Source organism: Cibotium barometz, chromosome 52, assembly GCF_041138505.1.
Source record: "Cibotium barometz isolate CiBa-2024 chromosome 52, ASM4113850v1, whole genome shotgun sequence".
Lineage (NCBI taxonomy): Eukaryota > Viridiplantae > Streptophyta > Polypodiopsida > Cyatheales > Cibotiaceae > Cibotium > Cibotium barometz.
Window position 1 is genome coordinate 23476577 of NC_141097.1, and position 27778 is coordinate 23504354.

The 27778-nt window shown below is 44.8% G+C and overlaps 1 long non-coding RNA gene across 1 annotated transcript; it reads right to left on the bottom strand.

The window, feature by feature from the left end:
- Positions 1-725: 725 nt before the first annotated feature.
- On the bottom strand, positions 726-25418 carry LOC147608973 (uncharacterized). The gene is made up of 2 exons (XR_015264386.1): positions 25024-25418; positions 726-958 (listed from the first exon to the last, which is right to left on the bottom strand). It is a non-coding gene; the product is annotated as an uncharacterized LOC147608973 (long non-coding RNA).
- Between the last annotated feature and the right edge of the window lie 2360 nt (positions 25419-27778).

Consider the following 27778-nt stretch of genomic DNA (forward strand, 5'->3'; position numbering starts at 1 on the left):
AATAGCCTTTTGAGTGGGGTGGTTTGGGGCAATCTTATTTGAACTCGTATATGGTTTACAGCACCTAAACCTATTATTGTGTATAAAGTTCACTTTCCATGCACAATGTATAGTTATTTGACTTCTCTACCATGGTCTACTTAGAAATTACTACCATGTACTTTAATGATGCAAGCATATAAGCATTCCTACTTTTACCATAATCCCTGAGTGAAGGAAAGTGAAACAGCCTAACAAAGATGCAGTAGAGAATCTGATGAAGGGCCCCCTTCCCCTCCGAAATGGGATAAGGCCTTGGGTCAGAGCCCACTCCAAGTCTGAAAGGGGCCTTCAATGGATTCACTTCCGAAATGCCAAACGAGAGGGAGCTTCCAGTGATATGATTGGAGAATCTTAAAGCCAACAAAATTCCAAGAATTTGATTGGAGAACACAAGGGGCCTGAATGTTTCAAAGGTTTGACCAGTGCAAAACTCAGGACTTCTTTTTCTCTGCACATTCTGGTAAAAAACAATGTTGCTTTGCAGGCATTTAATTGGTTGATTGGCTGGAATCTGCCAACTGCTAGAGTGACTGGAATGCTTTTGTTGCCGCATATGTTTAGCTAGCTTTTTATATGGAAGGATTCATCCTTGCACTCAGTAACATTACCTTGACCAACAACATGAAAGCTAGAAATGCTGACTCTCTTCTAGAGGCAGGAGAAGAAAAATAGAGCAAATGATCTTTTAAACTAAGCATTGTATTTACAAAAGATGAACTAGTTACATTGTGTTTGATAAGAAAAGACAATGGCAACCCATTTGCACAAAGGGACCATGCCACTCCTAATAACTTGAAGGTGGCTAAGGTAGGTAGGACTCGAAACCACCAGGGGGCTTGTGATGCTATCTATCCTGTGTCATTAGCTCGAGTTATAATGGGTACTTACTGCTCCACCAAATCTTTAACACATGGTCCTAAAGAGTCGTTCAAAAGAAAAACAAGAGAAGTTAGTTGACAAAATAATGTCTCTTGATCAAAAACCACTCAATGATAAAAAGTTACCAGCTCACTGCAAAGCATATTCACTTGGTGAGAGATGCAAAAGACTAATTACTCAACAACTAACATGAAAGAGACACCAATAGGAAGACATCAGTCTCATTAACCATAAAACACACGACACTACTCTAAAATATCACTCAGGCATACATGATACAAAATGAGTCTAGCTAGTACAAAAGGCTATGAAAAGTGCAATTTATGCCCAATTTTCTAATCATACATGCTTGTTTGAGTTGTCTTAAAAAGGTGTACTTGCAAGCACAAGCTACTCTCAATTAATGCTAAGCACATAGAGATTAACACTAATTCTATTGTTGACGAGTACACAATAGAAAAAAGAGAGAAGAGATGTGATTGTTGGCCCCCACATCAATGCAATCACTCGTCTATTCCTGCAGTATTTGTCTTATGTTCATTAATTAAGTCTTAATCATGTTAATAAAGCTATAAAAGCTTTACATTAGCACTTACAAAAATCAAGTCATTGAGTTGTTTTGTCCCAAATTTGTTCCTCTTCTTGGATGCAAGATGGCCGAACACACTCCGTAGTTGCTCAATCGGAGAGGAGCTTGCACTTTAAGACAAGATCCTTACTGCTGCCAATGATTGAAGCTGTGGTGTACGAGCCCCATAATCCTCCCACCATAAAGCAGCCCTATCTTAAACTTGTCTCTCTGTGCATCAGCCGATCCAAACCTTCCCAACTTGCTGCGATAAAATCTAAGTTGGTCTTTCACCAACCTTCGTTTATTTGCATCACGAACCTGCCTAGAAAGCACGGTCTCCCAACCATCCATCACCTCATCATCGACCTCTTGTCCACATCCTTGGAACTCGGGATCCAAGACATACGCAACAGCATGCATAGGAGAATGATAACCATTCCATCGTGCTTCACATAATTCTCGAGCCTCTGCATATTTCTCATCAGACAAGCCCATTTTCCCTATTTTCTCAATCATTCGGTCAACCCCCTCATAAACCTTGCCAATGCATAGCTCCCGTCCATCTGCAATCCACATCAAGCGCATGATCGGCTTCATCACAGCATTGACAGTGTTGACTTCATCCCAAAATGTGAAGTCTTGTATGGTTCTTGCAACCTCTATGCTGGCTCTTGACCGAGAAAGAGCCCATCCCATCCACTCATTGCATACAACCAACTGCTTCAAAGGCAAGTGCACTTTGGATAACCTCTTCATCATGAGAAAGTTATAACCAAAGCGTGTCTCTGAGTACTTCAAGAGATCCTTTTTGGGCGATCTCTTACGGAATTCATTCAAAATAAACTAATGGTTTTGAATGAAGCTTATTATCTCCTTGCCTTTTTGAATGTGTGGATCAACCCATGGCAAGCTGCCAACATCCCTCAGTAAGTTGCTCAAACAATGAGCAAAGCATGGACTAAATGTGAATGCAGATACCTGTCTTCAAGCCTAAGACCAGCTGCTCTATTTGTTGCTCACCATCAGCTAAGAACTGAATAACATTCTGTGGTCCAACTTTCTCAATACCTTCGGCCCACTCTTCCACAAGCTGATTTGCAGTTTTTCCAGTCCCAGAAGCATCATGTGAGGAAATGAATTGCATTCTTCCTCGAGAATAAGCAACCATGCCATGAATGGACCTTTTTTGAGTCACTCCAGCCATCTGCAATAAGTGACACACCATTCTTTGCCCAACTTTCATGCATAGACTCTAAAGCACATTCAATTACAGCTTTCTCCTTTTGTAACAAGGTGGTGCGTAGTGTCTCATACGAAGGAAGCTTGTATGTTGGACCATACCGTGCAATCTCCTGGACCATTTCAATGAAATATGGAGACCTGGCAACATTGAATGCTACATGATCATGGTAAAAGAACCTTGCAACAGCTGCATCTACCCTCTCTTTCTTGCAGGGATCCCAAGCTGCTCCCAAGGTTTGCTGCTTGTCGGAGCTTGCATCCATAGGCTACGAATCTTGGGAAAATGCAAAGCTCCCAAGTCCTCCATACTGCTGTCCATCTCCCAAGTGTACATCTTCTCCATGTCTACTGAAGTAAGATGCATCAATTGCCGGTTTCTTTCGTGCACATGCTTTCTCCTCTTCACTTGGGTTTTTGCCAAAAGCTCTCTACGCATTTCAGGTGTTGTCCCTAGGCATTTGTTCACTTGTGCTTTTTCATCGTTTACATGGCATATATGTGCTCTCACACGGTTTGCTCCTCCTGACTTCTCTTTGTTACATTGGTTGCATTTCCATCGTGTTGCACCTTCCTTTTGATGAATACCGTTCTAGCCTTTCAACCTCGTCCCACCAAGTAGCATTCAAAGCCGACCGCTTTGAACCCGAGTAAGCCATGATTTTTGCAAATTCGGGCAAAAAGTTGAATAGACTTTCAGAGTTAACCATTACAGAGAAATGAGTCCTTTTCTGTCTATTGTTTAATGGAGAGAGACTCGAGAGTTGAGAGAGAATAAGGAGCCTGGAGTTTTAAATTTTGCTATTTGCTACAGACTGTGCAGAGTCCAGACTGTGACGTATGTGATTTTTAGAAGACTGAAAGGTCAAATAGAGAAAGAGAGAGAGAAGAGAGAGAAAAGCTTGCTGCCTTGCCTTGTAAAGTTGTAAGTTGTCACGAAACTGTTGAACTTGATCACTCTGTTGCACAGGCAGGTTGCACTGTTGTTGCTTGCAGGCTGGTACCAGGCACAATGTACTAGTGTTGTAGTAGACTGTAGTGTATAGTGTACATGGCAAGGGCTGGGGGCCTGGGACGACTTAGGACTAGCTGCATGAGGCTGCAGGTCGGCTAGACCAGCTGGCTGGTACACGGCAGTATGGGCAGGTGGGCGACCAACAGTACAGGCAGGCGGGCGAAAGGCAACAGCAGTACGGACTTGAAATTTGGAAAAGCGACGAGTGACTGGCGATAGGCAGTACTTTTCTCTTTAAAAAAAACAAAAAAATCCACATCATTGTTTCCACGTGGGGGAACGGCAGCCCACCGTTCCATCTAGCGTTCCACTCGCATTCCACGGCCGTTTTGCCTCCTGGTCATTCCCGACCCACGTTTCCCTCATTCCCTTCATACTGGACATAGGGGAACGCGTTCCACCGTTCCCCATGGGGGGAAACGGGGTTCCCCTGCTACTATGGTCCAAGGACCTCGCCGGCAGCAGCAGGTCTGCCAGTTCACAAGTGCTCGAAGGGCCTATAAATAGCAAAAGGCTGGGCTCATTGTATTCATTCAATCCTATAGGGGCTAAGTCAGTAGACTACGACTTTAAGGAGTCAAGAATCCTTTTGCTATTTATAGGCTCTTGGAGCACTTGTGGACTCGCTGACAACAGGTATGCCAGTCCCCAAGTGCTCCAAGGGCCTGTAAATAGCAAAAGGTAGGGCTCATTGTAGTCATTCAGTCCTATAGAGGCTGATGAGTCAGTAGACTAGGACTTTTAGGAGTCAAGAATCCTTTTGATGGGGCAGCCTATGGCTTGTCAAGATTGTACTACCTTTTTGTACATTATGAATATATGGAAACTCAGCTCTCTCTCTCTCTCTATATCTCTCTCTCTCCTACTTGCGTTTTGCATCAGCGTGTTCCAGGCAGGTGTTTCGGGCTGAAAGAAGACTCCCAAAGCTTCCACATGTGACATCACCTCCATAATTGCTTACTTGATATAGCGATAAATGAGCTCACCAAAGGTCTTCCTCCCTGCCTTCTCGGAATCCATGGCCCACACAAAGTGCGTGCCAATGTTGATGATACCCCTCTTCTTCCAGTCACTCCATCCATCGGACAAGATGCTACAAGCGTACTTGGCTCATCCCGCTCGTACAGGGTCGAGAAACCTATTGATTCTCTCCTCCTCTTCATCGAGCCTCTTAGTGTGCATGTCGGAGTAGCTTACGCCATTCCATCCTTCACATGAGCCCACATTCACAATGGCTTTGATCATTGTCTTCCATTGCTCTACTTTAAGCACATGGAATGTGTAGCATGCAATAGGTTGATCGTCGTAACGCGCAACAAAGCCTTCTTTATACCCGTGAGTCTGTGCAATTCCAATTTGAGCGAGAAGAGAAGAGAGAGAAAGCAGATAGTAGTCGACACAGTCTTGGGTCCCAATTTACCCACTGAAGGCCCCCCCTGCACACAAGAGTATTTGCTTATATTTCTTTGAAGAACTTTAACAATGAATATGAATGATGACGGAGGATTGCCAGTGAGAATTATGAAGGGAATATACTTGGAGTAATCAAGGATGAAGTAGACCGAACGCACGTTAATCCAAACGCTGTCCAAGCTCCTTTGAATTGCTCTTCAATGACCAATATGCAATCCCAAAACTGAGGGATGCACATATGCCGGCTGAATGCTGAAGATGCTCTTCGTGGAAGCTCTATGCGGTGTTATATGTGCGACTATTATTTTCAGCTTTGTGGATTGTTTAATGGCTGTGATTAAAAATGTTTAATTGTGCCCATTGTCAACCGATGCACACCCACTCTCGCGCTTCTCAGGCGAGTTTATTGGTATCAGAGCATAGGCTTTCTTGGAGACGTAGGCTTCCTTCTATCAATGAGGAAGAGAAAGGATCTCAAGTGGGGACCACACTTACCATCATTGTTGTTACGCATGGCCAGCCGCTTCATAGTCTATGAAGCAAGAGCATGAGCGTTAGACAGCTTGGTCTAAGGATTTATGAATTCACAAAATTTATCTTGGAAGTATGGAGTTGGCTTTATGTGCACGTGTTTAGCACTCTTTCCATACGGATATTGTGGATTATATTATCAAGCTTACAGGCAAACTATATGGAGATATATCTAGGGATATGTTAAGGATATGGTGAGTAGATATTGCTTTTGGCTTCATGACCAACCTAGAAAGAAAAGCTAAGTATACTTTGAGTTTGCATAGTTGGTGCTTTTGCTATTTCTTAAGTGTTTTTGATGTTCACTAACCCTTGTATAGCCATGCAAGGAGCAAGGTGGTGTTGTTTGCCTTGAGATGGTTTCAGGGGACATTGTTTATGGCTCCCTTTATTTGAGATGCATTGGACTTATGAAACTCATGGTTCACATACCATGTGTAGTGTTCTCTTGTCCTATAAACTATGTGTAGCAAAAATGCTTATGGAACACCAGGCTTCTATGCCTACGAGTGATTGTTCTTATTACTTGAGCCCAACACTCATCCAAGGTGTGTGGTCTAAGTACCAACACGAAGTGCAAGTGGTAGACTAGACATGATGCTTGGTTGGCATGGAACTTATGTCTACGCCAAGGGTCATGTGGACCTTTTTTGTCTCACCCATTTATTTGGGACATGATTATGATATCTAAACTTATGGGACTGATTTGTTTCGCCCATTTACTTGGGACATGATTATGATATCTGGACTTATGGGACTGATTTGTCTCGTCCATTTACTTGGGACATGATTATGATATCTGGACTTTTGGGACTGTTTTGTCTCGCCCCTTTATTTGGGATATGATTTTAATATTGGTATTGTGAAGACTTATTTAGTCTCGCCCATTTATTTGGGACATGGATTTTTTCAGCCATATTGGAATCACTATCTCCCCATATGGAGGCCAAGAGGTTCATTGTTCATCTCACCATACATGTGGATTCGTGAGAGGCCAATTCAATGAACACTCCACCATACACGTGGATTCATGTTGGGATTGTGGAGTGAGTGCTTCATTGTTTCCCCACCAGGCTCATTGATTAGAGTTGGGATTGTGTGGGAAAACGTGGGGACCGTTGGGTTGGGAGAAAGGATTGCCAGAACTATGGAGAACGAGCTTTTCTGTCACCATGGTTTGTCTCTGGAATGGCTCCAGTTTGTTGCTCGTTCTGTCACCATGGTTTGTCTCAGAATGGCTCCAGTTTGTGTGCATAGCACATGTTTTTGTGTGAGACACTAGTTTCTTGTGTCTGGCACTTGTTCGAGTGTCTTAGCACTTGGTTGGAATTTTCATTGCCATATGATTATCTCATTGATATTGGTTATTGAGACACAATTGGCTCTTGTGCTTGTGTCTAGCATTTCTTCCGTGGAATTCTTGCCCATTTAATTTGGGACATGGTTATATCTTGATATATGGTTTGAAGGTTTAAAGTTGAGGACAACTTTGAAGAAGTGATAATTTGCTCTTGCTACCCTAAGGTGGGTGAAAAGCTCCATATTCGAGTTTGGAGAGAGGAAAAGAAGAAAAGGACAATGCTCAAATGTTTGCACCACTCAATGATAGCTTGATTTATTATGATTTGAAGTACATCAACTGCATGCTTTTATAGGTTGCAAACCTTATCTTTTGACTCACAAAAATCACACTCACATATGGGAACATGAACATAGCACACACTAATCTTATCCAGATAAGAGGGTGTTCACACACAAGGCACACTTAACACAAACATGGGGTGTTCACACCTAAATAGGTGTTTAGACCTATACAACCACATGTAGATGGGTACACACATACTAACAGGTATACTATGCGGACACAAGAGACTTCGAAATACCCAACAAACCCCCCTTCGAAGCGAAAGTGATATCTTATGAAGTGGCCTTCATACTTATGGTGATTTGGGCTCACTGGCACCACGTGATGCAAAAGATCACAGTGGCCATACCTGATGTGATACAACAAATCACAGTCAAGCCTGCAAATGGAACTTGATCACATATAAGATTCCTCAATTCTTCTAGACTATCCCCCTTGACTCAAAACAGGGTAATGAAGAAAATTACAAAGCCTTTTATATGTAAGGTTCCTCCCTCTAAAAATGGAAGAAACACTTAAGATAGTCCGCTAAGTCTTATCTTGGGAAAAATTTCCTATTCATCGACACCTTGACCCTGTAGAGATTCAAGGATACGATTCATAGGTATGACCTAGCTCTATCCCGCAGGGGGAGCGTGATTTTCTAGACATCAAATCACCCATAGGGCAATTGATCAAAAATTGGGCAACTACTAGACTTGATTTCTAGAGACAACGCTTTTTTCCTCATCTTATGCAAGGCACAGCCGCTGACCTAGTCTTCTAGAATAGAGTTGCCGAAGAACCTAACTATCTAACGTAGGGCTTTCACTTAATTTGTTGGAAAGCTACCCGACTAATCGGGTCCACCCGTCCGTAGGATGGTGCCGTCAGGGCATTCCATCCTCCCACTTTCCACCCTACTCACGCATCAATTTGTTTTCTAATTAATACTACCACACTGTTTGGCATAAATAAACATATTCCTTAATTAGGGCCCTTCTTCACAAGGTTCGTTAAAACAGCCTTCTTACACAATACCATCATACCAAAGACAAGATGCAATTATATAAAAAGTTTATACATGAATCCATTTCCATACAAGCCAATCCGGCTCTCTTATTCTTATTCTGCCGATAATCTAGAATTCGGCCTTCCAGCCTCTATATGCTGGGCAAAACCCTACGGGACCATACACCTCATCGTCGGCCGCTGGCGAGGACTCAAGCCGGCCTGTCGCCCTCTCAGGCTCCATCGCTCGATCCTCCCGCCCCTCAGAGGGATGTCTGCACACTAGAGTGGGCTTATTTACCGCACTAGCCTGGGCCCTCAGAACTAGGCAGCCTCATAATCTCTCGCCTCAATCGGCGATCCTTATTCTCCCAAAGGTATGAGGGATACCTTGGGCCATTCCCGGGCTTTGCTAATGACGCCGCCCGGCTACACAAGCACGGAACGGAGTTAGCGTTGAAGCCAAAAGAAATCTTGAATTCCAAAGATAACAACTTCAATGCAATTTTCTAAGTATAGCATTCACAATTCATGAAGATAGCAATTTCAACGCAATTTATCGAAAACAACATCACATAATTCATAATTTCATATAACTTTTATGTCCTCATTTTAAAAGAAAAAGACACCATTCATTAATACTAATTTAAGGAAAAATCTCTTCTTTTGAAAATTAACCAAGCTAACCTGGCCACCGTTTCCTTGAGGGACTTGAAAAGGGAGGACTGGAGCCACATTGGGCGCATCTCCCTCCATCTCGTTGTTACGTGCGTCTCTTGAGGCAATATTTTGCCGTCTCCGGGATGAGGCCATCCTAGGCGTCGCCTTGTAGAGCTCGCTGCTGCGATCGAAACGCTTCAGTCGGATCTGAATTCCGAGCTCGTTTGCTCACCGTATGAGCAAAAGAATATGACGCACGAACCCTCGCTTGAGTCAAAAAACCCTTACTAAAGTCTACGCAAATGGGGGGGGGGGGGGGGGGGATTGTGAGATGTCCTTAAGGCCAAAGGCAAAAACGTGGAGAGGGCTGGGAGGGGTGGCTGCAAGCCTCTCTGTAAGTCTATTCACACGGGGGGGGGGGAGAAGAGTTAAGGACACTGGCCTCTAGCAAGAGGAGGATGGAGGAAAATTGGCTTATCTGAAAAGAGCCAAATGAGGGGGTGTGAGAGGGGTGGCTGCAAGGGCGGCTGTACTTGCAGCAAGTACGCTACGGCGGTACGGACGGCGGCACAACAGGGCATACGCTACACAGAAATGCGTGCCGACTGAGGAGCACCTCGGGGGTTTATATAGCTGAGGGATGAGGATACGGGCGCTGCGCAAAGCAGGGACGAAAGGACGGTGTACCTTCAAAGGCTATGGATCAGTGGCCTGCATGGGTCTACGGGAAAGGTACGGTGTCGGTTGTCTGGGAAAGGAGTGGTACGCATGTACCTTATCCGGTCTGGGTGTCCACCTAAGGGTACGCGTGGACCATACAGTGGGCGGCCATCCTTTGGTTCTTGGGCGGCCATTGTACGGGCGTCCTAGTAAGTGTGTACAGACCAAATTTTGGGACGGGGTACCCAAATTTGGGGCGCCCGTCTCGATTTGCGTGCCGGACCGTCCCGGGGGCGAAAATTTTTTTTGTCCGGGAGGTTCTCCTGGTCGCAGGGGTTCAGACCGTTCGTCAATCGGACGTGCGGTCGTGCATTTATTAAGGTTTAAAGGTCGCCGTTTTTTAACTAAAATGATTGAAATTAGCGTATAGGCTTGATCCGGTGTCCGTTTTGGATGCTGTAAAATCCTATATTAGGGTAAAATCGCGCGCAGATTCCAAATTTGGGCTCAGAATTTGAAGATTCTAAGTAGAAATGACTCAAATAATAAAATCATTGATATTCATACCATAAAAACTCATAATTACATGGACATTTCTTTATTAGTGAAGATGGGTACGTTACATCCTTCCCCCCTTAAAGAAATCGAGATGTCCTCATCTCGTCATGAATTGGGGATAATCCTTTAAGAGTGTAGCTTCATCTTCCCAAGTTGCATCCTCTTCAGGGTAATCTTTCCACTGAACTAGATGTTCTACAAGAGTTCTATTTCGGAGTTGCCTTTCCCTAGAATCTATGATGCTACTGGGCTGTAATTCAAGGACTCCTTGAGTAGGGATTACAACTTGTTCATCATCAAGAATATGATCGAGACTGGGGACATATGGCTTTAACAAACTTACGTGAAATACATTATGGACTTTGATATGGACTGGGAGTTGGAGTTTATAGGCACTTTTACCTAGACACTTGATAACTGTATAAGGACCACAATACCTAGGGCTGAGCTTCTTATATTTTCCAAGTGATAGAGAACTTCGTTTGGGTCGCACCCGTAGAAGAACTTTGTCTCCTTCCTTGAAGATCCTTTCAGACCTCTTGTTGTCAGCATAATGCTTTTGTCGATCTTGGGCAGCTTTAATGTCCTTTTGGATAGCCTTGGTTTGTTCCTCCATTTCTTCGAGCATTTTCCTGGATGCCTCAACTCTTATGGTTGGATCAGAGAAATTTAGAGGAGACAGGCATTCTTGCCCATAGAGTGCCTTGAATGGTGACATTCCTATGCTTTGATGATAAGACGCATTGTAGGCGAATTCTACCAGAGGAAGGTATTGAATCCACCTTCTGGGTTCCCGTCCACAGTATGCTCTGAGAATGTCTTCAATTACTTGATTGACTCTCTCAGTCTCGCCATCGGTCTCTGGATGATAAGCTGTGCTAAAGCAAAGTTGAGTCCCCAGAGCTTGGAATAAAGACTGCCAGAATTTTGAGGTGAAGTCAGAATCCCGATCACTTACTATCCTTTTTGGGAGACCATGAAGTTTGAGGACTTCCTTGATGAATATTCGAGCAACATCAGAAGCTTTGAAGGTCTTCTTTGCTGGTATAAGGTGAGCTACTTTGGTAAGTAAGTCCACTACTACTAGAATGGAGTCATATCCTCCTTGAACAGTGGGGAGACTTGTGACAAAATCCATACTAATGCATTCCCATTTCATTTGGGGAATATCTAAGGGTTGAAGCTTTCCAGGCATCTTGACCCTTTCAGCTTTGATCCTTTGGCATGAGAGACATTGTTTCAAGTACCGAAGCACATCATTTTTCAAGCCTGCCCAATGAAAACTCCTTCTTACCGCATTTAATGTTTTTGCATAACCTGGGTGTCCTGCAGCAGGGCTATCATGAGCTTCATGGAGGATTAGTTTCTTTAAAGCAGGATCCTTAGGGATACATAGCCTGTGATTGAAGTAGAGGCTTCCTTCATGAGTGGAGTATCCCTTGATTAGATTCTTCTCTTTCTCTGAATGTCCCCCTTCTTCTACTAACTTTATCATCCTCTGATAATCTGGGTCATGAGATGAGACTTCTTCCACCTTGACCAGTATGGGATTATTTGGCATTGAAATTGCATTCAAGAAAGATTTGCGGCTAAGTGCATCAGCTACCACATTGTCTTTCCCAGGGCGGAATTTGATGTCGAAATCATATTCTTGTAGAATTTCAATCCATCTCCTTTGCCGCATGTTGAGGTTAGGCTGGGTGAAGATCCACTTTAGACTTTTGTGGTCAATTACAAGCTGGAATTTGCCTCCCAAGAGATAATGTCTCCATAATTTGAGGCAATGAACAACTGCTAACAGCTCCAAATCATGGGTGGCATAGTTTGCTTCATATTGCTTCAGCTTGCGGGAAGTATAAGCGACTGGTCTTCCTTCTTGGCCTAAGACACCACCAAGTGCTAGACTACTAGCATCGGTAACCACTTCAAATTCCTTGGAGAAATCAGGAAGCTTTAAGACTGGGGCAGAAGTAATAATGACTTTCAGCTGATCAAAGCTGTTTTGATGGATTGGCAGCCACACTATTTTGCAATCCTTCTTAAGAAGATCTGTCAAGGGTGCAGCTACCAAGGCATAATCTTTGATAAAAATCCTATACCAACCCGTGATTCCCAAGAATCCACGAACTTCACGAACTGATTTAGGGGGTGGCCATTCTAGAATATCCTTGACCTTGGCGGGGTCTACTGAGATGCCATCTTTGGAGACGATGAATCCAAGATACTCAATTTGATGAGTAAAGAAGGTACATTTGCTCTTCTTGGCATAGAGTTTGTGTCTGCGCAGCAATTGCAGAACTCTACGCACATGCTCCTCATGCTCTTCCATTGATTTGGAGTAGATTAGGATGTCATCAAAGAAAACAAGCACAAACTCATCCAAGTACGGGCGGAATATATCTTGCATTAGGCGGTTGAAGGTTGCAGGAGCATTGGTTAACCCGAATGACATTACAGTAAACTCATAGTGGCCATACAGGTATTAAAGGCTGTTTTGGGTATATCTGCTTCCTTGACTTTGATCTGATAGTAACCAGACCTCAAATCTATTTTTGAGAAGACTTTGGCCCCATGAAGCCTGTCAAGAAGTTCATCGATGCGAGGGATAGGATACTTATTCTTGACAGTGACTTGATTTAGGCCTCGATAATCTATGCAGAGGCGGAGAGTCCCGTCCTTCTTTTTTTGGAAAAGAACAAGTGCTCCCCACGGAGAGCTACTGGGGCGTACAAATCCTTGTTCAATGAGTTGGGAAAGTTGCTCCTTAAGTTCAATGGCTTCATGAAGGGACATTTTATAGGGAGTTTTTGAGACGGGTTGGGCTCCAGGGATCACCTCGATTTCATGGTCGACTTCTCGAGGAGGCGGTAACCCTGTAAGCTCGTCAGGGAAGATGTCAGAGAATTCTTGGAGCCAAGAGGGTTCTGTCTCCATACTAGGTTCGATGACTTTGTTGAGTTTGACTAAGAAAACTTGCTGACCCTTACGTGTCCCCTTGAGAAGATGTTTTGCCTTGACTACCCTAGACTTAGGTTTTCCTGTGATTCCCTGAACAGATATTACTTGGCCATGCTCATTTTCAAAAGTGATACTCCCCCGGTTACAATGAATGCTAGCTTTGTTTGCAATTAACCAATCCATCCCAAGGATTCCATCATAAATTCCTAGTGGCAAGACTCTAAAGTGACCATGAGTTTGCTCATTACCCAGCTCAAAATCAAGGTTTCCTATAGAGTGGCGAGATACTACTTCTTTCCCACTGGCTAACTCTACAATCATTTTTCTAGCTGTTTTTTGACTCAAGTTTAATTTTTGCAAGCACCTAGGAGAAAGGAATGAATGGGTACTGCCACAATCAATCAAAAGCTGAAATGGCTTACCGTGATGAGTGGCGGGGGCTTGGATTACACCAAATTGTTTATTCGGACCTTGGTGTTCTACCGCCGCATGGACGGTGGCGCGCTCTTCTTCAGCCGTTTCCAAGGTCGGTTCTTCACTTATAACACAGGCAGTTCTAGCAACTGATCCTCCGCGGCCTCTGCCACGGCCACGGCCTCTTGCACCTTGGTGGGTAGGGGTTCCACGGCCTTGATTTCCTCTGTTACCTTGGGGAAATGATGTTGCCATCTTGGGACAGTTGGCTCTAAAGTGTCCCGGCTCATTGCACTCAAAACACAGAGGGCCTTCTCTGGAAGAAGCAGCATACGAGCGGGGGGCAAAAGAGTTGCCTTGTCGCCCTCTGTCGTAGTAGGGAAAATTCTGTTGAGGTTTCTTGTAGGGTTGATCTCTAAGGTTTGCCTCAGGGTACGACCTCTTTTGATTCTTCGGTTTGTTAGCCTTCATTTCTTTCACAAGGGGCTTAGCTCGTATGAGAGCATCCTGTAATGTGCTTGGCCTCATTGCTTCAAGGCGGGAATCTAGGGGTTCATTTAGCCCTTGGCAGAAACGAGCCACTTGCTGGGAAGTAGTCATAGCTAGGGCATACTTCCGAAGGGTAATGAATTTGGAATAGTAGTCCTCAAGAGTTAAGCTGCACTGTCTAAGACTAAAGAACTCATTCATCTTTATGGATTCATGGGATGGAGGAAGATATCTTTCCTTCACTGCCTGCTTGATGTCTTCCCACGTTTGAGAATGCTCGGTGACTTCCTTGTCACGGCACCACTGTTTCCACCAGAGTTTAGCATCTCCAGTGAGGCGAAACCGTGCGAGCATAGACTGATCTGCTACTCCAGTACCGGCAGCAGAGAAATAATCGTCCATCGCCTCAATCCAGACTTCAGCATCCTTCTCAACCTTTGAACCTTCTCCTTTAAAGGAGGGAGGTTGCATTTGCTTGAGCAGGAGCTTCTTCTCCTGGGTATCGGTATAAAGCGCATTGGGAAGTGGAGGGTGGTCATCCTGGCCATCATCGTAAAAACAATTTTTAAGATTACAAGATTCATATTTGCACAACGCTTAATTTTTGGAGAGTAAAACCATTGAAATTATTTTATTTCCAAATATTTACAAGGACAAGTTTTATTACAAAGATCTGAGACTAATATAATTAGTCTTATTTGACATCAAGGGAAATTCCTAGGCTTCACTGTGACATAAGGGTAGAGCGGTCCACATATGTGAAATATGGGGGTTCCGCTGTAGTTTCTAAGACTCTAAAAACTGATGGTAAGGGTGGTAAACTCTGGATTGGGGTATGTCCCAACACTGCTACTCTATCAGCAGGTAAGACCTGCATCACTTTGTCATACACCCAACGATCCTGAGGTATGCGAACCCCATCTATAGTCACCGAGGTGTCGGCCCTGGGGGTACCGACGAACCAAAATAAGCGGATCATCTTCAGCTTCTCAATCCAACGAATCCGCTTAAGGTCGGTGGTAAGGTTCCCAATCTGATCTGCTCGGATGATGAAGTATCTCGGCCCACGACTCCAGAAATCTCTACCCCATCCTCTCTGAATACGAGAGAAATGAGGGAGGGATATCTTCTCTAATATCTGCACCATGGTGTCGCGGAACTCGAAATTCGAGGAGTGACTAGCAGTCTCCAAGATGCATTGGAAAACTAGAAATTTGGAGTAGGCATCTTCCTCTTCCTACAATCATTCAAACATCGATTTAATTTATTTGTTTTAGTAGGATGTCTTTACTAATTAGCATTATGTTAGGTAAAACATTTATTACAAAACAGTCCTTAAACTGCAATTCCTAGGAGCCAAACAGGCTCTGATACCAATTGTAAGGTTCCTCCCTCTAAAAATGGAAGAAACACTTAAGATAGTCCGCTAAGTCTTATCTTGGGAAAAATTTCCTATTCATCGACACCTTGACCCTGTAGAGATTCAAGGATACGATTCATAGGTATGACCTAGCTCTATCCCGCAGGGGGAGCGTGATTTTCTAGACATCAAATCACCCATAGGGCAATTGATCAAAAATTGGGCAACTACTAGACTTGATTTCTAGAGACAACGCTTTTTTCCTCATCTTATGCAAGGCACAGCCGCTGACCTAGTCTTCTAGAATAGAGTTGCCGAAGAACCTAACTATCTAACGTAGGGCTTTCACTTAATTTGTTGGAAAGCTACCCGACTAATCGGGTCCACCCGTCCGTAGGATGGTGCCGTCAGGGCATTCCATCCTCCCACTTTCCACCCTACTCACGTATCAATTTGTTTTCTAATTAATACTACCACACTGTTTGGCATAAATAAACATATTCCTTAATTAGGGCCCTTCTTCACAAGGTTCGTTAAAACAGCCTTCTTACACAATACCATCATACCAAAGACAAGATGCAATTATATAAAAAGTTTATACATGAATCCATTTCCATACAAGCCAATCCGGCTCTCTTATTCTTATTCTGCCGATGATCTAGAATTCGGCCTTCCAGCCTCTATATGCTGGGCAAAACCCTACGGGACCATACACCTCATCGTCGGCCGCTGGCGAGGACTCAAGCCGGCCTGTCGCCCTCTCAGGCTCCATCGCTCGATCCTCCCGCCCCTCAGAGGGATGTCTGCACACTAGAGTGGGCTTATTTACCGCACTAGCCTGGGCCCTCAGAACTAGGCAGCCTCATAATCTCTCGCCTCAATCGGCGATCCTTATTCTCCCAAAGGTATGAGGGATACCTTGGGCCATTCCCGGGCTTTGCTAATGACGCCGCCCGGCTACACAAGCACGGAACGGAGTTAGCGTTGAAGCCAAAAGAAATCTTGAATTCCAAAGATAACAACTTCAATGCAATTTTCTAAGTATAGCATTCACAATTCATGAAGATAGCAATTTCAACGCAATTTATCGAAAACAACATCACATAATTCGTAATTTCATATAACTTTTATGTCCTCATTTTAAAAGAAAAAGACACCATTCATTAATACTAATTTAAGGAAAAATCTCTTCTTTTGAAAATTAACCAAGCTAACCTGGCCACCGTTTCCTTGAGGGACTTGAAAAGGGAGGACTGGAGCCACATTGGGCGCATCTCCCTCCATCTCGTTGTTACGTGCGCCTCTTGAGGCAATATTTTGCCGTCTCCGGGATGAGGCCATCCTAGGCGTCGCCTTGTAGAGCTCGCTGCTGCGATCGAAACGCTTCAGTCGGATCTGAATTCCGAGCTCGTTTGCTCACCGTATGAGCAAAAGAATATGACGCACGAACCCTCGCTTGAGTCAAAAAACCCTTACTAAAGTCTACGCAAATGGGGGGGGGGGGGGGGGATTGTGAGATGTCCTTAAGGCCAAAGGCAAAAACGTGGAGAGGGCTGGGAGGGGTGGCTGCAAGCCTCTCTGTAAGTCTATTCACACGGGGGGGGGGGGGGGGGGGGGGGAGAAGAGTTAAGGACACTGGCCTCTAGCAAGAGGAGGATGGAGGAAAATTGGCTTATCTGAAAAGAGCCAAATGAGGGGGTGTGAGAGGGGTGGCTGCAAGGGCGGCTGTACTTGCAGCAAGTACGCTACGGCGGTACGGACGGCAGCACAACAGGGCATACGCTACACAGAAATGCGTGCCAACTGAGGAGCACCCCGGGGGTTTATATAGCTGAGGGGTGAGGGTACGGGCGCTGCGCAAAGCAGGGACGAAAGGACGGTGTACCTTCAAAGGCTATGGATCAGTGGCCTGCATGGATCTACAGGAAAGGTACGGTGTCGGTTGTCTGGGAAAGGAGTGGTACGCATGTACCTTATCCGGTCTGGGTGTCCACCTAAGGGTACGCGTGGACCATACAGTGGGCGGCCATCCTTTGGTTCTTGGGCGGCCATTGTACGGGCGTCCTAGTAAGTGTGTACGGACCAAATTTTGGGGCGGGGTACCCAAATTTGGGACGCCCGCCTCGATTTGCGTGCCGGACCGCCCCGGGGGGCGAAAATTTTTTTTGTCCGGGAGGTTCTCCTGGTCGCAGGGGTTCAGACCGTTCGTCAATCGGACGTGCGGTCGTGCATTTATTAAGGTTTAAAGGTCGCCGTTTTTTAACTAAAATGATTGAAATTAGCGTATAGGCTTGATCCGGTGTCCGTTTTGGATGCTGTAAAATCCTATATTAGGATAAAATCGCGCGCAGATTCCAAATTTGGGCTCAAAATTTGAAGATTCTAAGTAGAAATGACTCAAATAATAAAATCATTGATATTCATACCATAAAAACTCATAATTACATGGACATTTCTTTATTAGTGAAGATGGGTACGTTACATTATAGCACAAGGTTGTACAAACATAGATGGAAAAACACTAACACCCATGAACATTTATTACAAATCAAATCTCGGGGAACGACCTCGGTAGAGGACTAGAGGACTGGACTCAAACACAGAAATAAGAATGGGCTAGAAAGCCCAGTCTGTATCTACCTTTGTAAGAGATAGACAGAGAGTTCAGCAAAAAGGGCATTATCAGGTGCTGCTATAGAAGTCTCTGGCTTTTCTAGTTCTTTCTCCTCTGAATCTGAATCTGAATCTGCATCTTTTGCCACCAAGTTTGCATGGTTTTCCTCTTGTTCCTTGGTCATTTTCTTGAAGCATTTGCCTTCAGTGTGCCCCAGCTTTCGACAATACATACACTTCAATACCTTGCTTGTGAATTTCCTTCTTTGTCAAGGACCACTGTGTTTTGGTCCTGTAACCTCCTATCTTCATCAAGAAGGACTGCTACCATGCTATCATAAGCCATCTCTCTAGACACTGTAAGTGTAGAGAGCACTTCTTTGAACTTGTCTATGTCCTTAAAACTAGAGAAGAGTGTCTTTTGTTGATCCCGTCCAGAAGAAACAGAGGAAGGACGAGGATTGCGAGATTGGTCGCGTCCTTGGTCCCGTCCACAATCCGAACTGCGTGGTTGGAAAGAACTGAGGACGTCGAGACTGAAAAGAGGACGATCCTGCTGATCAGCGAGGGTGTTGAGAATTATTCCATTAGAGATTAGGCCGGGAGGTAGAAGTGCCAGAAGATTCTCTTCGACTATCTCGGTTCATACGTGTCACGTGCATTCCGCACTTGGATGCCACGTAGACATTTCTGTACAGAAGGTGCAGGACCTGGGATGGTGAACTGGTCCCATGTGAGCCCAGTCTGGGACGAGTCAACCAGGGATCCATCTCAGTTGTCCGAGGTCAAGTGTGCATTGTCCTGCACAGGAGTCTAAGGTCAGGTGTGCACTGTCCTACACATGAATCAGTGCCAGTCCGCGCTGTGAGTCTCCCTCTATAGAATGATGTCAGTGATTCTGTGTATCGGTATGGTACCGGATGCCAGATCACTGAGTAGTTAGTGTTTAGGACAAGGGGCCAGCCCATAGGGCTACCCCGGATTTTAGTGTGGGCATGGGAATGGTGTGGAACCACTCCCATGAGGGCCAGGAAGGCCCAGGCTGAACCCACCAAACATGGAGGGGCTGTAGGACAGCCCTAGGGCAAGAATAAGGCAGATTCCAGGAGTTTACAGCCTTTACATGGCTGTAGGGCAAGTATGGGGCAGCCCATACAGGCTGCCCAGCCCTTGGGATGTGTGCAAAGGACTTGCCCAGCCATTGGAATTCAGGCACATCACCTTCTCAGCCTGTAGGGAAAAATGCAGCATTTTTTGGGATTTATTGCTAGATTTTCACAAGTCGTGGGACTTTTAGGCTGGCCGACTGCTCATATTGTGAGTAGTATAAATAGCCTAGCCCATGTTCCCATTCATTCATCTCATTATTCACCAAGAGCTCAAGCAAATCAAGGGCTAGACAAGCCAAGGGAGTTGCTAAGCAAAGGGGTGGAGTACTGAAGGTCAAGGGCAGGGATTTCCCAGCCCAAGAAAGGTCAAGAATTCTGTATTTTCTTTTCAGATTCACATCATTCTAATAAAGCAAATACACCATCCGTGGTGGGGGCCCTACAGAGGGTAATTGGGACCCAATACTGTGTCCTCATCTCTCCCTCTATCTCTCTATTTTCTGCAGATCACCTTTCAGTTTGTGCGTTAATTTCCGTCGCGAAAAGAGTGCTGAATTATGAGTATTGAAGTTACCGATTCTTCTCCAAAGCTTCCGCATGTTACAGTGGTATCAGAGCCTACTTCAAGTACAAAGATTCAGCAAAGAAACCAGAATTTTTTCTCGCTCGTGTGCTTGGTTTTTAGACGCCGGTGGACTACCCCTTTCGGAGTGACTCCTGTCCCTCGAGGATGTGTGCAAAGGCCTTGCCCAGCCATTGGAATTCAGGCGCATCACCTTCTCAGCCCCTGTAGAGGGAAAAATGCAGCATTTTTTGGGATTTATTGCTAGATTTTCACAAGTCGTGGGACTTTTAGGCTAGCCGACTGCTCATATTCAGTAGTATAAATAGCCTAGCCCATGTTCCCATTCATTCATCTCATTATTCACCAAGAGCTCAAGCAAATCAAGGGCTAGACAAGCCAAGGGAGTTGCTAAGTAAAGGGGTGGAGTACTGAAGGTCAAGGGCAGGGATTTCCCAGCCAAGAAAGGTCAAGAATTCTGTATTTTCTTTTCAGATTCACATCATTCTAATAAAGCAAATACACCATCCGTGGTGGGGGCCCTACATAGGATAATTGGGACCCAATACTGTGTCCTCTCCATCTCTCCCTCTCTCTCTCTCTATTTTCTGCACATCACCTTTCAGTTTGTGCGTTAATTTCCGTCGCAAAAAGAGTGCTGAATTCTGAGTATTGAAGTTACCGATTCTTCTCCAAAGCTTCCGCATGTTACAATACGAGACCCATTGGCTTTCTGAAAGACATTAGCTCGACCGGAAGAGGCCGAATTTCGAGAATTAATGTCTGCAACGCGCTCAGCATTACGTATGGCATCGACAAGATCGACAGGATTATATTTCTAAACATCGGCACGCAGTGGGGTTAAGACCTTCAACGCCCACATTGTAACCGATTTTCCAGCGTGCTATCGTCGTTGCCACCACAATAAAGCAGTGTCTTTGAGGAGGGATACCGCAAAAATCACCTTTTTGGAATCAGCGAGGGTCATGGTTTCAAAGTATAACCGCAGTTTGTAGAGCCATTGGTCTAAGATGCGCTTATTGCGCTGACCACCATAAGATTCAGGGGGTTTAATTTCCAATTTCTTTGTTTTACTGGCTTGTAAAAGACAATACAGAGTTTTAAGGTCCTCACCTTCTACCTCGGAAGGAATGACGTCTTTGTCTGCTAGTACTAGTATTGAAGCATCTGCTGCTGGTACTGAACTCGTGTTGGAGTGGCGGTTCGTGTGGAGCTATTGGATCTGTGAAGCCAAGGACGCCATGGACTCCTAGAGTTGCTGTTGGAACTGCTGCTAAAGTTGCTGCAAAGCTTGCTGCCATTCTCGAGGAGCCGCTGTGTCAAGAGGTTCAACCATGAGAGAAGATGCTGATGTAGAGGCTGCAAGGTGACAAGGCTCTGGGGGTTTTTGCTACTGATGACGCCGCTGGGCTCTAGTAAAAACCATCGGCTGGAGGGTGCGACATCTGTAAATCCAGTGAGGAGAGGCTATGTGCTGGTGAACCGGCTATGGACCATCCAGTATAATGAGGATGATCCTCTGGGAGTGGGCTCGCACGAGAGTCTGCTACTAGAGAAGAAGGTATAGAGGTAGAGGCAGCTGCTAGTGTCAAAGGTGTATAATCTAGTGTAGAAGGGCGCACCGTGAACGAAGATGGATAAACGTTCTCAGAATAGGTGCAAAATTCATGAAAAATGATGCTGCACTCGGGAAGGATAGCACCCAGATCATACTCACAGGGGACGGAGGGGACGGACCCTTGGAACGGAGGGACGCCGTCCCGGGAACACTATGGGACGGGGACAAACGGACGTCCCCAGCTGGGCGTCCCTCACGAGGGACGGCGTTCTGGGGATGGATCCACGAGAGGACGGTTGTGGGGGACGACTGCATGGGAACGCCGCAGGTTACTATTTGGGCAATGGTCACATTTTTTACCTTTTTTTTTGGCCGTTTGGGAGGGGCTTTTCATGGGCCTTTAGCCTTGGCCCATAGGCCTTGAGCCTTTGAGGCTTTGGGCCTTGGCCTCTCTCTTGCCTCTCTCCCTATAAGAAGACACACACACACACACTCCCTCTCATACTTCAAGCTTTAGCTTCACAAACACACACACACTCTCCCTCAAGCGGCAAGCCTCAAGGGCCAAGGTCTCAAGTTTTAAGCTCTCACATAAGCAAGCTGTAGCCTCTCAAGACACTCTCTCCCTCACACACACACACACACACACCCTCACACTCAACTTCTCAAGTTCTCCCTCAACTTTCAAGACTCAAGCCTCACTCGCTCTCTCTCTCTCTCTCAAGCTATCAAGTGACAAGGAGGCATCCACCATCCATGGCATCCTCCTCGTGGTAGTGGCTCTTCAAGTTCCAACTACCCGTAGATGGACGACGGGATGGACATGGTGGGATGAGGTCAATCACCCCCCATCCCCTCATGGAGGTGGTGCACAGCCATGGACATGCAAGCTTTGCCCGTATAGGCGAGTGGGTGGCACTAACAAAGTAATTTTTTAAGTGTCGTTCCTACCCCGTCTCTGTTCCCTACATATGGCCATCCCCCGTCCTGTTCCCATCCCCGTCCCCCATTACCGTCCCTCATCCCTTGTGACTATGGCCCAGATAAGGATGATGCTCGAGTATAAAACAGTAATGATCCAGATCCTGTGCATAAGTACGAACACGGAGCACCCACACATCGAACTCTCGGAGATGAAGTCGGTGTGGCTATCTGAACACGGTAATGAGTGGGCTGTAAAGAGGGGGGCACACTCACTGGAACAGGGGCAGAGACCGGTGGAGAAACACAGGTAGAAGAGGGCACTATGGACTGTGAGGGTGTATCCTATAAATAACTGAATTCATAGGTTTCCTCTGCCATAAGCCGTCGAAGAAGAGGGTAATGTGAGTCCACGTGATCTGGGAGGTGCTCTTAAACCCGTAAAAAGTGATATTGGCCCCTAATGAGTGGAGAGCACGCAAAAGAATGAAGTGACAGCTTTCCGATATTCTAATGTGCCACATTATGTGAGATTTTAATGCCCAAGAAAATGGAAAAATCACGCTTGAAAAATATTGCCATAAATAATGTTGTTACTGTAGGAGAAGCACCACGAGAAGGTGGCCATCAATCGTACGAAAATCATCAACGAAAGCGGCTGGTCCAAGCAGAGGGAATGGACAGCAAGAAGCACACGGCGAAGGACGCTGGCGCACACTAAAACCAACACGTAGAGTTTTGCAAGTCTGGGGCACGCTGAAGGCGGCTGCACGTGGCCCACGCTAAAACCAACACGTAGAGTTTTGCAAGTCTGGCGCACGTTGAAGGCGGCTGCAGGCTGACACGTGAAACCGGCACGTCGTTATGCTCACGTATAGTTTTTTTTTTGTTTGTATGCGTGGCAATTTAAACCTTGGACTCATAAGGTTTTGTTGTGGTTGTGTTGTGTTTGGTTTTTTTTTTATAAAAAAAACATCAAGTCATCATTTGCGTCTCAATGGGCAGCCAGCTGGAGGGAACCCACGAAGGGGTGTGGCTATTCGATGGAGGGGTAGGAGGGGTGCCTTTCCATGAAAGGGTACCGGCTGAAGAGGTAAGCTTTCGTATTGATAGGTTGTTGTCTTGCCTCTATTCAAGAGTTTTGTGCATATGGCTGGCCCGGCATTAATCAAAAAAAATTGGGAGTGAATTTGATGGGGCATTCTCTTCGCTCTTCCATTCAATACCTGCTACACCCAATTTTAGGGTTTGGACTGACTAATTTTAGGGTTAAGGTTAGGACTGATTTTAGGGTTAGGGTTAGGGTTAGGGTTTGGATATGTCACAGGGCGGAAAAAAGTTTGCTCTAATACCATTGTAAAGCTTTTATAGCTTAATTAACATGATTAAGACTTGATTAATGAACATAAGACAAATGCTTGCAAGAAAAGACTGAATGATTGCATTGAGACAGGGGCCTTTCTTAAATACAAGCCGAGAAGGTACAATTGAAGAGGCACATCCCTGTGAAGGGGTGTGGCTCTTGAATCAATGGTTATGTCCTTATTAGGACTTAGGGGTGTGTCTTTAATGAATAGGCATGTCCTTTGATAGTCACCCATGTGCAAGGGTGTGACCCTTCAGAGGTGTCTTTACAGTTAATGAGGGATTAAAGAGTAATTAGAGAGAGATTAAGAGAGTTAGTCACAATCGTGAGACACGTAGCATGTCCAAAAAAAAGTGAATGATGTACTTACATCAAAGTTGATCATGCCTAGGGAGAAAAATAGTGATAGGTTACTTGAAAATACACAACGTACATGCACTCAAGATCTCAATGAGGCAGAATACAGTCTCATCATCTCAAAGACTATGCCTTGAAACAGGGAAAGAGGTAGATGTGACAGAGAACTGTGAGTTACAAATATACCTTATCTCTGACAAGCACAAGATAGAGATGTAGGAGCATGGCATCCTACAGTGTCCACACACTATTAGATTCGAGGAAGATTACATTGCTTGTTATGAGTGGATCCTTTCTGTTGGGCCATTAAGAATGAGGATCAAAGATGTGTAATAAATGAGATACAAAGACATAGGGATAAACTCATGAGACAAACTAGGAGAGGAGATAATCATACTCACACACTTTAGAGCTTGACTCTAGAGAAGAGGATGTGGATGTATGGTGTGCCAGGGTGACTCAGCCAGACTAAGGCTAGCGCAATGATCACCACAAGGCACCCTCATTGCAAGTTGCAACATCCAGACACCCTTGCTGTCTCTGCAACCTACACAATATTGAAATTGCACATCAAAGACCTACACAGAAAGTCCCCTCTATCAAAGACCTGCATAGGAGGTCCCCTATGAGACCCACTGAGAGACATTCTAGATCAAAGTCAAACACACCCACTCATAACCTTTTGGATCTCTCCTAAAAGTCGTGTCCGACACCTTTCTGAGATTGCTGATGTGCCAACCTCCACTAAAGTAAGTTGTTGCCATCACCTCCGCGTTCTAAGATCTCTCTCGGCATTTTCTGACATCTGACTCCCCTGTCCTTTGAGGACCGGGAAAGGACCTGGAGGAAAGATTCTCCCAGCTACCACCGATTACCCCTCCTCCAGGGAAAGCACTCCCCCTGCCTTTCCTTACTCCTCCATCTCACAAAAGAGTCTAGACTGAGTGGTTTCCTTTTCCATTTTGATGACTTATATGGCAGTTCTATTAGTCATCATGTATTATTTCTCTCTCTCTCCTCTCATATTTTCCCAAAAAAAAAAAAAAGAAACTTTTATAAATTAATAATTTAAGGAGATTTGATGGAGTTTACCTGCAATTTCAGAAATCATAGCATCGACCGCCTTTCTCCCAGTCACCGAAGCGAGTGGGTTCGGGGCCCTTGGGACCTCCAATCTCTCCTGTGTGTGGATTCTTGTATTCTTGCTCTTCTTCAAGATCCTCGGAGGCATCCGTGCCCCTCACAACACTTCCACCATGGCTCTCTGTGGGAGAAGGCTCGTCCGATGGAGAGCACTTCTCATCATGGTGATGAGGCTCCGAGGTAGTCGCGTATAGAACAAAGCGTGGTACCTGCAACACAGGGCGTAGCAAGAGGCGCAAAGATGAGACGAATTTGCCTGTGTTGTGGGCACGAAATGAAAGCCCAAGCCTCGCAGCTACGCGATCCATGGCGTCACGAGCTCTCTCTTTCAATCTTTGCTGTATGTTTTTTTTTTGGGGGGGGGGGGGAGAGAGAGTTTGTTTCTACTTTATGTGAACTTGTTGAAAAATCATCTTGCTAACCTTGCTCATGGCTAAGTTATTTTTTAATAAAATTATTGGTCTATGTCAAAACTTTGAGGTTACAAGAACAAGACAAATGCTCCACAACTTTGAGGAGAATCCAATTTGTGATGAACACTCTGAAGAGTCCTCCCATAAACTCGTTGTACATGTACATGTTAACCAATAGTGATTGCTAGTGAAGTTAATCGTCCTAACTACGTGTACGTTTATGTGCATGAGTGAAAAAAAAAAGAATGCTATTAGAAGTTCACTTGTTAAGGAGAAGTTCAAGGAGCTCAAGGAGGGTGAATGTGCTTGAGTGCAATCTGATTCCCTACGTGTCACGCATGCGAGGCGCGAGTGGACGAGTGGTGATATTAATCGACTCGTGGGAGTGCATGTATTGCGTACGTCGAGACAGGTGGTCGGCGTATTGCATCTTGCATGCAGTCGCCTCTAGTAGTTGGCTCCTTCGTGAGGATGAAGGGGCTACAGGATGGGGAGATTGGGACCCAAAGGCTGAGGAGGAAATGAAGTAAAGAAGTGAGGAGGCTGAGGCGGTCTGCGTCAAAAGGTAGTGTGTCCCTGATTGTCTTAATGAATGTCTGTGTAATCAAGTCAAAGAGAAGGTATACCTGAAGCTGAGCTAAGAATTCATCAGAAGCCAAGTAGGTTTATTCTCTATGTGTAGTGTATTCTTGTTCTGTCCAGGAAAACCTCCGTCGAAGGGAGAACTAGGTAGATGGCTGCAGGAACCCATCTTGCATGATTGTGTTGTTTCTATCTTGGTAAGGGTTTTTTCAATGTTTTGTTTATCAAAGGGCAATCTGTGATGACTGAACTGTTTGCCAAGGGCCCTTTGTTCTTTGGTCAGAGGCTAATTCATGTCTTTCCCTTCGACCCTCTTTTTTATGTTAATAAAAGTCTGCAAAACGCCTGCCCTGTTTGGGTCGAGGTGATAGGGTTGCCCCTTGGCTGAGACCAGCTTTGCGTGTCAATCTCTAGGTCCGGTGTTGTTTGTCTCTGGTGATGAGGTAGGAGGAAAACAAGGGAATAGTGTATGTATTACATGGAATCCTTCTATTGAGACTCCGAAATTTGTTGAAGTTGATTTAGGGTAATTAGGGAAACTTGAATTGAGTCTCAAATTTGGTGCATTCCCTGGAGCTTGCTTTAGGTGTGGGGCTTTTGGGCATATTGCTAAGGACTGTCCAACTGTGGTGACTTCTAGAGAGGATCTTAAAGAGGAGTATAGGGGAGGAATTGACAAGGAGAAGGATCTATTGGAGTCTCAAAAAGCTAATCCTAAGGGGAAGGAAGTGATGATAGATTTCGGGGATAAAGAGAAGGAAAGAGGGTGGGATAAAGTCAAGTTTAGAGCCAATGTAAGGCAGAGTAAAGTTGAAGCTAGGAAAGCTATAAATAGTAGAAGCTCTGAGAATAGGAGGTATAGGAGGGGGGAGAATCAGAATTCTATTATTTTTTCTAACCTTCAAAGGAGGTTAATCTGGCTCAGAGTAGTCAAAAGGACTGTGTGGAAGTGGAAATGGTATGGAAACTCCATTATCATGATGAACCATAAAGAGTTAAAAGGAGGTACCTGGAATGTGAAAGGGATTAAAGACAAAAAGAAATATAGCATTTTTTGGGATCTAGTGAAGTCTTTGGGACTTATCTGTTCTAGCTGTCCAGGAATATAATCTTTCTAGTAACATTTCGAGGATGAATTGTTTTGGGGAATGCGATATATTTTATAGTGGCATCAAGTCAGGTTTTAGTGGGGTTATGACCATAGTTAAAAGGGATCTCAGACCTAGTATTATAACTAATCATCCCGAGGGAAGGATCTTGATAGTAGAGATCATTCTTAATGGTCAGAGAACATGGATCATTAATATTTATGGGGCCCACAATCACAAGGTTAGGAGCTGTATGTGGGATTGGATTGTTGGTGTAAATGTTCAAGTACCTTGTGTTCTGTTACGAGACTTCAACATGGTATTAAGAGTGGTGGATAAATGTGGTGGTAGCACTATTTTAATAGGGAAGGTACATATTTTAGTTTGCAATATCTTTATTCCTCTTCAAGAATTGATAGAGTTTTCTTGGGTGCCTCACACTTTGAGGGTGACTGTGGATTACAGCTCTACTTTATTTGACCATCTCCCTTTAATGTGAATTACAGCTCTACTTTATTTGACCATCTCCCTTTAATGTGGGGTTGGTCTCAGTGTGATGGGTCTGGACTTATCTCATTACCCCACTAGGAAATTGAGAGTTAATAATTTACTATTGAAAGA